We start from the raw sequence: 10,535 nt of genomic DNA, 5'->3' as shown, positions 1-10,535 counted from the left end.
ACCGCATCCTTTTGTACAATGACAAAAAATAGTATTAAGAATACTGTCCGGCGCAGGTAGTAACAACGTTGTAACGGGCTCCAAAATATTGTTATTTAAGATCCAGCCCCACTGTTGTGGATCTATATCTTTTTCCAGCCATGTTTGGACCTGGTAATGTACACGGTACAGGTGTTGTTGAGCTGCTGCAGTTGTAGGTGGAAGCGATTGTAATTTTACAGCAGTATTGAACGTAGTCGATTTTGCAAAACTCAAGTACCGATAGTTATCAAGAGATGTTTCCGACTTAGGAGCTCCATACATCGCCAAAATTATCCGTACTTCATTCTCAAATATAAGTTGTTGAGAGCAATTTTCCTGTTGAAAAACTTCTGCAGCTTGATATAAATCTGGACAATTTTCAAAGATTTTTATTGTTTTAAGTTTTCCTTTATTAAATAGAGCAGAAGTGGTATCACATCCGGTTATTGCATGTAGCAATAAAATATGTTGCTTACAATGAGGATATTTGTTAAAGCTTGAAGAATTATAAAATTGCGTCTTGACCTTTCCCTTGCCTGGTTTCATGAAAAATAATTGTTGCTGTGAATGACTAAAAATCTGTGTTGACAATGGTACTGCAAATATCTTCTCTCATAATTGCTGCAGCAGTTTTAACTATACGTAAACGTTCTTCTGCTGGTTTTAATTTTTTATTTTCATACCAAGCATTGGTCAGTATAGCCGCTTGAGTATCGCGAAAACATATTATTGTCATTTTATTTGGCTTCACAGTAATAATAATATTTTTACCATATTTTTCTATTAATTTTGTTTGGATCGTCATATCAGCAGGGGCATCTTCTCCAAGCGAATCTCGCAGCTCTGCTAACGTAAATTGGCAGTCATCGTGATTTTCGATGTAATAAAATATTTTTTCCATTTTCTCGGCGATTTGTATGTCGATTGGTCGACCTATCTTGCTGCTTGTTGGCTGTTTTAAAAATAGTGCATAACAAATTTTATGATATTTAGCTTTTACAGCTCTTAAATCAAATTCGAAGTTAACGCGATCTTTCACTATTCTGCCGAATCGGTCACCACGTGCATCCGCTGTTTTAATAATAGTGTCTTGAAATTGATGTACTCACATAACTTATAATTGATCTACGTTGTTGTAATTTTTTTCTCTCAAGTGCTTCGTCAGCTGGTTCGGCACAAAACAAACACAATTTTTCAAAATTGAAGGAGCTCGACATTGATCGTCTTTTTCGCGGAAAACATTGAGATGTACTAGGGCCCTCGTCGATGCATCGCCTTTTATCTGCTTCAATACTGTTTTTATTAACGTAGTCTTTTCGACACCTCACATGCACAGTCACAGAATTAACGTTAGTTAAATGCTCAGTGTGTTGATCACCTCTTTTAACACTTGAGTCTCTCAAACTTTTCATACCGCGCTCCACAGTTACAGTTGGAGCATTGGAGAGCGGTTCATCTCATATAAAACAATTTTCAGCCATTGGATTAATCAATTTAATGATTATTCTCTGTACGTTTTACAAAATATCGTCACACTTGGTCCACGAATATTTTAAAACTGACTGAGAACTAACGCACAGTACAGCTACTGACCCTCGCAGGTATAAAATAACGGTACCTCTTCCCCCCCCCCGCCCCAAAAATTCAATAGAATGCGAGCCAGCTGCCACTTTCACCCATTTATTTATAGCATACGTCACGTTTACGGAACGTGGCCAAGGTTACTGTACTTCTCATTGGCAACACAGGGGACTCATATTTTATACCTCCAGTAAGTTGGCTCCCCTACTTTTACTTTCTTAATTTTTCTCTATGCGAATCATTTGTTGGTCATTAATGTAATTATTATTAGCAAAATAAATTTTAGTGTAAAGTTAGATTCATGCGCCTTGTATCTTACCTCAAAGATGGTGTGGAAATGGATGCAACGCTCGACGTACACATTCGTCACTTTGTATTTTGCAAACGGTTTATCGTATGTGAAAAATGAATAGAACCATTTTTGTAGAGAATTTTATGATCTTTCTTTTTTGTAACTACTTTAATTGATCTCCGAGCCATACAAAACGAGATTTTCGCAAAAAACTGATTTTCGTGACCTTTGATCTTGAATAACTTTTTTAACACACCTAATATCGTTCTCGATTTTTAATATGTTATTTAAAACAACGAAATAAAGCGATTAAAAAAAAAATAGTGGTTACTAATTTTTTTGCACAGAAGCCATATTTTTGTCTAAAATGACTGGACTAATATCAAACTCTGCCGGAAAATCTAAAAAATAAAATTCGCAACGCGTGTGCAGAGATCACTCCTCTCATGCTCGAACAAGTAAGAAAAAATTTTATGCGCAGAATCGCTTTATGTTTAGAACAAGATGGTAGTCACGTAAAACGTACATTTGTTGTAAGCATACTTTAAGATAAAAAATAAATTTTGTTCAAATTTGTTTCTTAAATTGTATCTAGGTTAAGTTATCTGTATTAACTTCACGCCGAACTTGCATTCTGATCTTATTCTGTTAGTCGAGTAAAGCTTGCTCCTGTCGGTAAACAGATAGGCAACACAGCATAGTGATGTGTATGTTGCAGAATCAAAGAATGTAAAAAAAGACTCCAAGTACACGCAATGTATTTTGTAAATTCAAAAATCCAACCTAAGTGGTAGCTTTATTTCTCCTTCACAAAATTATGTTACCTAACTCAACTCAAGTGATATGTATTTTAAAAAAAGATGTGAAATCTTTAAATTAAATTGCGCCAATTGCAAAGAGAATATGTATATTGCTTTAAAAAATAATTGTTGTGCAACTACTTTTAAAAAATAAAACCCAAGTGGTATCTTTGTGTTCCTATTCAATAAGGGTCTTCCTATTCCAACCCAAGTGGCTTCTTAATTCTCCTTAACAAATTTTTAATATTAAAAAAAATTATTTTAATCAATTAAAGAACAATTAAAAAATTAAAGAACCCATACAGCACATGTAGATACTGAGAACGTTCGAAGGATATCGCATTTTGTGAAGGAGAAATAAAGCTACCACTTAGGTTGGATTTTTGAATTTACAAAATACATTGCGTGTACTTGGCGCCTTTTTTTACCTTTTTTGAAAAAGGTAATTTTGTACTAATATCACGGATTTTGTAGTGTTAAGGTGATTGGACCATCAGAGCATGTCAAAGAAAAAAAACCGAATTAAATATATGTTATTAAAAAAAACCTAAATACGTTTTTGCAATTTTGAGAAGATCTGACGTCTAGTTTTTGAGATATTAAATCTCAAAGTTGGCATTTTTAACATAGGTTTTATGGGAAATTATACCGGAAACATACATTTTTCGAGAATTTCACTCACTGTCTGTAAAGAAACAAGTTCAAAAAACTGAAAATAACATTATTTGATTCTTCTAGCACTTGTTAAGTATAAGACAAAACGACGTTGACGTGTAATAAGGCCAAAAATTCAATCAAAAGTTGATGAATCGTCGCGTTTCTTGTCGGCCTTTCGATCAGCTGTACGCGACGTAAACATGTGGCAACGCCGCGCCGTGTAGTGTTTTCTTTCCACAGCACTATTCTTTTGCAAGCAAATCTCCCGTTATCGAAATTGTTTGTTACCTTCTATTATTTTTCAACATAAACACAATACATAACCTCACTCAAACACATGGCACTGGCATGATAGCTGCCTACAGCGAAGAGATGCAATGCCGCGACATTTCTCTTGTACGATTGTCAACTGGAGTCAAATCTTGAACTGTTTACATTTATCAGTAGATAAATTGATACGTAATCGAATGAAAAGTTACATTATAAAACCAGTAATTATACAAGTGTCTAGAATATATCCCATAGAGATATAAGAATAGAGTGCGCGAGCGAGCTGAAAAAGCGATATAGGAATAGAAAGAGAAAGCTGCGCAGAATAGAAAGAGAAAGCTGCGCATGGGCCCCTTCTGTCTTTGCTTCGCATGCACGCGTAGACAAAGACAGAAAGGGCCTATATGCAGCGTTCTTTTTCTATTCCTATATTGCAGCCTCTTACGTGCTAGCATATGACTCGCGCACTCTATTCTTATATCTCTATGATATATCCATAAAAATTTTTCTTAAAATAAAATTTAGCCCTTATATTGACTCATATGGTACATGGCCCAATCACCTTAAGCAGGAATCGGCAAAAAATTTTTTATTTGTTATTTTTTAATTATTCACGAATTTAGAAATAACAACAAATTAAATTTTTATTGAATTAGCAAATTAGTAATTAGTCACAAAAAATTACTATTCACATAAAAATTAATAATATTTAGGTAAAAGTGAATTATAGATTACTTAAAGAATTGGTAATTTGTCAGAGAAAAATTTTTAGTTCGTGAAAGTTAGTATTTAGATAAAAGTAAATTAATTTTTTTTTGCAAATTGGTAATTAGTAGAAATAAATTCTTTATTATTAAAATAATTAATAGTTTATCAAAAATGAATTACTATTTATTTGAAAATTAATAATTACTATAATTAGTGAAAAATAATTATTAATTTTTTCATCAATAAATAAATAGTCTCAGGTAAATTACTTATATTTTAAAAATTATTAGTTTATTGAATATAAATATTTTAATGAGGGAGGTTCCAGGTTCGAATCCTGGTTGAGGTAATATTTTTCGCAATAAATTCTTTACAGTTTTTAGATAATTAAATCAAGTCAATTTAATTCCGGGGGAGGGAAGGGTTTTAATTCCAACAATAACTGTGTTTCAAGTCCGACAAATAATCGGCGCGCAGTAAAATAAGTTAGAAAAATATATGTATATATGTACTATATGTATACACAAAAATTAATATAAGGCTGTCAAAGATCTAAGCTTGGACCGTATGGCTTATTTTGATTCTAATTTGATTATATATCATAACGGGGTCCTGTTTTTCTTATTATTATTTATTCACGTCGCCTGAGAAAGATGTTTCAAACTATTATTAACCGGTTATTGCGATAAATATTACCACATGCCTCGGTAGTCGAATTGATACGACACCCTTCACAGAATGAAGGAGATTCCAGGTTCGAATCCTGGCTGAGGTAATATTTTTCGCAATAAATTCTTTACAGTTTTTAGATAATTAAATCGAGTCGATATAATTACGAGGGAGGGAAGGCTTTTAATTCCAACAATAATTGTGTTTCAAGTCCGACAAATAATTGGCGCGCAGTAAAATAAGTTGGAAAAATATATGTATATATACATATATGTATGTACTATATATATACACGAAAATTAATATAAGGCTGTCAAAGATCTAAGCTTGAACCGTATGACTTTTGATTCTAATTTGATTGTATATCATAACGGTCCTGTTTCTTTTATTATTATAAATAATTTAATTATTGCAGTTAAAGGGATCCTGCAGTGACAGGCGAACTTCCTCGATGTCGATAATGTCAACCTTAAAATTTTGTTTTCCCTATATCTGTTTTTGTCTAACGAAATGACATCTGTCTTTGTTCGATTGCTCGCCATCTCTCGCAAGATCCGGCAACTACTGTGGCTGCTCTTCTTGTCATCCTGCATCCGTATTTGCATTACTAAAATAACTTTTAGATGGATCTTTTTTTTTACGCATTGAATCTTACTTCTACTTACACAATATTATTCTTACATGTTTTCCCAAGGGAGGATGATAAACATTATGTATATATAAACTGCAGAATTTAATATTGTCGTCAGGTGACAGCTGTGTATGTGCCCCAATAAGTAATATTTTTAATTTTTTGATGTTTTTGATATAAAATCGCGTTTGACACCCTAGATTTTTGTGCTGACTTTAATTCTGTAAAAGATTTTTGCCATTCTATAAAACCAATTAAAAGATCCATCTAAAAACGATAATGTCGGTAAATCATACGGCTGCAGGATCCCCTTAAATGTGGTTTAAAAAAGGTAATTATGAAGGAAAGGGGCTTCCTCACTGATTTGGCTAAAACTTCACAATTTTGTGTATTTTAGTGCGTAAAACATGAATCTATAAGTTAAAATTATCGCTCTTAATTAGGAAAAAAGTTATTAAGTACTGAAGTTGATAGCTGCGTGGTTAGAATGTCTGTCATACCAACATGATGTAGTCGGGCCCTCCACCTCCCGTCAACACGAATGTCGGCGGGCCGCGGCCATGGGGCCCCTTCTCGCCAAAAATAAAATATAACCGCGACCGCGAACGCGGACCCCCCCGCGCGGACCCGCGGACCCCGCAGCGCGACCGCGACCGGCGCGACGCGCATCTCCACGCGAACCCCGCGGACCCCGCGGCGCGACCGCGAACGCGAACGCGGACCTCCCCCGCGCGGACCAGCGGCGCGGGTGAGTCATCCCAATGAGTCATCCCAGACATGAGTCTTCCGGTGAGTCATCCCGGTTAGTCATCCCGGACATGAGTCTCCCGGTGAGTCATACAAGTGAGTCATACACGTGGTATGCCAAGGTCACCCCCTTGATGTAGACCAAAAGTGCATGAAATTATAGTAATAATACAGTATAACAGCAACCTGTCCTATAATAGACTGGCGCCTCACTTTAATTATGTGCTATTATTTGACTTTGTATTTATTATACTTTGTATTTATATAGACTTTTTAACTAGTTAAAAAAGATAATAGAAATAGAGTTTATGCTTTTTTAAAGCAGAAAATAATTGGTATATTAAGAGTCTATATAAATACAAAGTCAAATAATAGCACACAATTAAAGTAAGGCGCCAGACTATTATGAGAAGTTGCTGTTATACTGCACTATTACTGTAATTGTATGCACTTTTACGTCACTACGCATGATCATGTGCGTCTACATGTCGGTATAACAGACATCTTAACCACGCAACAGTCAATTTTAGTATTTAATAAATTTTTCCTAAAATTGAGAGCGACAGTTTTAACTTACAGATTTATGTTTTACGCACCAAAATACACAAAATTGGGAAGTTTCAGTCAAATCGGTAAGGAAGTCCCTCTTCTTCATAATTACCTTAAAAAATAATTATGTTAATGTTATATATAATATTCCCAAACGATAATTTAATTACAATTATATTGTATAATCTTACCTTGTTAAAAACTTAATTACCAAAAAGTTCGCCATACTCCAAAGTGAAGTCTCAGTGTAACAGAATTCAAGAAGTTAGTATCTAAATAGAGAGAATCGTGTATGCACTCAATCACGAGAAAATCCATTCTCCGCCAGTCTTCAGATATCTGCAAAAAAAATCCTCTGATGACTGACAATGAATATAAAAATTCGAGGTAAAGTTTGCATTAAAAATATAAACTGGTTTGTCCACCATTTCTAAAAACTTTGCTATTATAATTTTTATTATGATATATTTAGATTAAATATTAATTAATCCTTAGAGTCTAATCTAATCTAATTAATCTAATCTAATTAGAGTCTAATTAATCCTTTAGAGTCTAATCTTTTTTGTGTGTCAGAAGAACATATTTAATTTAATTATTTTTTAAAATGTTAGAGATTGCTGAATACGAATATAAAATGTACCAAAATTTATTTTGTTGTTATTACTTTCGTGAATAATTAATATTTCCAAACATCAAGATATAAAATCAATGTCATAATCCACCAAAAAAGACATTAAAAATGTAAAAGAAACGCTAAGTATATTTCACGTAAAATAATTGTGTAAATAATATTAGAAAAATAAAAAAAATATTTACTTGAAAAACACAAAAAAAATAAATATAATGGCATGAAAAAGAAGTGAAATCAAAGTATTATTCCAAGTATATTTATTAGAGTAAGTAATATTTTGCAAAATATATATTTTGTGCGTGAATTAAAGGAATACAATATTTTATAAACTATCTCTCAAAATTGCAGTAGACCTAATATAGAATGCAGAAGACATTTAAAATATATGAAATGCATAATAAAATAAAAATATAGAATATAATATATATATAGATAGCGTAACGAGAGAGGTGCAGAAATTGAAAAGGGTTTAGTTACATCGATAATAAACAGAAACAACAATCGAAGATGGACATAAATCTCCAGCAGCATCCTTGGCGTGCCCTACGTATTGCCTATAATTTTAACAAAAAAAATTTATAATTTTGTTTAAAAATACAAATGTAAAGAGGAGAGAATGTATTTGCTGCCATCTGTGGCATACTACGTATTACTGTCATGGTTCCATGATCGCACTATGGAGGGCAGATCGTGCCCATAGTGACTTTTCTGCGGCGCTCGATGCGCTTACCGGACTGCGCACTAGTTTTCGGATCATGCGTTCGTCACGTGATCAAGAAGTGAGAGTGGGGATGTGCGAGCGCGGGCTTGCGGCTCGGCGACAGTTAATTCGAGTTTCGTTGTTCGTGTGAAAGTCACGTATCTCTTGACGAGAGATTTTACTGCGCATTATTCGAGACCACTGCAACACTAATTCTCTCATTAAGTACTTTGTAAATTCTGTGTGATACTCTGTATTGTACGTCTACAAGTATTTTGATCTTTTTCAACAAAGAATGATACGATCGGCATTGGACTATCGTACATCCACGATTACGAGGAAAAGCAATCGCCATTACGGTCGTTTCAACCAGACGAGGAGAAGGACAACATCCGCCATTACGGTCCGTTTAGACCACACAAGGAGAGAAAGAAAAGCCGCCATTGCTTTGGTATTGAAAATCGAGAGATTTCCTTTACGAGGAGTGCTACCGCATACTCTGCGGATTCTGCAATAACAGGTAATTCTCAGATTTCTGGGCTAAAACCATTGATCATGTCTGAGATTTAGTTGGATTCGTCCAGCGTGAGACTGCAAACATACGTTTGCATACATTACGATCCTTGGTTCCAGAGATCACGAGAGCCTTACTTACGTACGTTCTCCTTCGAGAACTTTCCTGAGGGATACTTCCTCGGATGAAACGCCGGCGCTACGTCAGTCAGCGAGGCACTGCAATTCACGTTCGAACAGCGCTAGTAGACGCTGATATTATTACTTCGAGTCATTTCCTAGTTGCAACCAAGAATTAAGTTGCGTATGGGACTTAACCAGACGGCAGTCCCGCCACCTAGATTTGGATACTTGCGCTGACGACTCTCTCTGTTGAATTTCTTCTCGGTTGCTTCTCTCTCTCTCTAGAAAGTCGCGCGCTTTTAGTCGGTCGTCAGTCGCCAGTCCACCAGTTAATATTATAAGAAGTCTTAACCTAAGAATAAATTCTCGTGCAATATACTGTGACTCTTATTTTGATATCCCAAACACAACATTTTGGTGTCAGAAGTGGGATTAAGAAAAGAGTGACGGAAGATCCGTGCCTGCTGGATGTGAGGTTATCTTCGACTCAACAGCGTAATTCCTGTGCAAACAAGTAAAATGGCGGAAAATGTATCTGCTGAACTCATGCAAGCACTGACTCAGATGCTTTTTAGTGCGCTCAGGACATCCGCTGGTCATGCTTCCGCAGAATTCCCGATGTCACAAGACGGCGCCGGGGCTGGCACATTGATCCAACCAAAACCACCTACATTTTCCATGACCGAATATCGCTCGTCGGAAGAGACTTCAGTTGCTAACTATTTCAAGCGCTTCGAGTGGGCGTTGAAGTTGAGCAAAATCCCGGAAGTGCAATATGCGAATTACGCTCGAGTTCACATAGGTGCGGAACTGAACAACGCCATCAAATTCTTGGTAAGACCTCCAATTCACTGAGATACGTACAATATTGGTGGACCATTTTGACCAAGCGAAAAATAAATACGTTGAGAGCATTAAATTCAGACAAATCGTGCAGCAAAAAGGCAAATCTGTCGCGAATTTTGCACTTCGTTTAAAACAAAGGCGCTGCGCATTGTGAATACGATACATTTCTGGACAGAATGTTGATTGAAAAACTTCTCCACGGCCTGGAATCACGAGATACGTGCGACGAAATTATCGCCAAAAAACCGACTACATTCAGTGCTGTATACGAGATCGCGCATTCACTCGAGGCAACCCGGAACACGGCAAGTGAAATTAGGACTACCGAACCGGCGACCGCTCCGGAGATGACAAACAAGCTAGGTTATGAAACGCCAAAAACGAAAAAAGGCGGACAGCTTCGACATCGAACATCACCACTGGACAGCGGACAACAGCTTCAAGGTTTATGTAACGGTTGCGGAGGACAACATTTGCGAAGCCAATGTCGATTCCGTGAAGCGAAATGCTATAAGTGTGACAAGACCGGACATATAGCTAAGGTATGCAGGGCAAAGAGGCCTACGCCGCAGGATTCCCCCACCAATCAGGTTTAGTTGGAAATGTCAACTGCTCAAGTTGATTTCGTACAATTATTGAGTCAAATTCATGAAATTGCCTCTCCAGGTAAGCAAATTATTAATGTCAAGATCGATGGCCATAACCTTGAAAAGGAAGTAGATACGGGAGCACCATGTCGTATAATTGGAGTATCAAAGTTACGTGAGATTAAACCTCACTTTTCTTTACAGAATACT

The sequence above is a fragment of the Temnothorax curvispinosus genome, unplaced genomic scaffold (assembly GCF_003070985.1).
Source record: "Temnothorax curvispinosus isolate PA1 unplaced genomic scaffold, ASM307098v1 QBEX01008799.1, whole genome shotgun sequence".
Classification (NCBI taxonomy): domain Eukaryota; kingdom Metazoa; phylum Arthropoda; class Insecta; order Hymenoptera; family Formicidae; genus Temnothorax; species Temnothorax curvispinosus.
This window is presented reverse-complemented; position numbering follows the sequence as displayed.